Below are 735 nucleotides of genomic sequence, written 5' to 3' on the forward strand. Positions count from 1 at the left end.
ACTTCCTGTGGTTTTCTGTTCAAAACGGTTTTACAAACTCCTGTGTCACATAACATCTGCACTGGTTTGCCATTAACATACACTGTCAGTGTAGGTTTGCCTTCTACTTCAGAAACTAATTGATAGACATTAAATACTTCTGCGTCACTTTTGTCATTTTCATTTGGCTTTTTCTCATTTAGTCATTCATTTGAATATTGTTGTTTGTCTGTTTTATGTCTGCAATCTCTGGTGAAATGCCCTTCCTTGCCACAGTTCCAGCACGTATTATCTCTTTCTTCACTTCTTTCGCGTAAGTCTGTCTGTCCTACGTATCTCTGGCCCTTTCCTCTAAATCCTCCTCTTCCTCTATTTCCTCTCCTCTGTCCCTGTCTGTTACCTCTCGCTTCCACACTTGGAAATATTCTAATTCTTGCGTGCGTTTTCCTTTTTTTTTTCTTTAAATCTTTTGTTTCTCCTACTTCTTTTAGTAGTGCTTCTTTAAGTTGTAATAGTGCAGATGGGCTACATTTTCCTTCCCAGGTGGGACATTTGATCTTTTTAGGATTTCTCCATCTTTGCACACTAATTTGTCCGGCGCCTGGACATTTTTTTTTTCTAACCACTGTTCGTCAACAGTAAACTTAGTGGGCTGATTACCCATTATGATAGAAACTGCAGAGCCTTCTCTGGTATTAGACGAATAAGAGTGGTTATTGACACGCCCTTCAACTCCAGCTATTCTGGAGCGGTGGC

The sequence above is a fragment of the Haplochromis burtoni genome, unplaced genomic scaffold (genome assembly GCF_018398535.1).
Source record: "Haplochromis burtoni strain Fernald_Lab_line unplaced genomic scaffold, NCSU_Asbu1 Contig_2508, whole genome shotgun sequence".
In the NCBI taxonomy this organism is placed as follows: Eukaryota; Metazoa; Chordata; class Actinopteri; order Cichliformes; family Cichlidae; genus Haplochromis; species Haplochromis burtoni.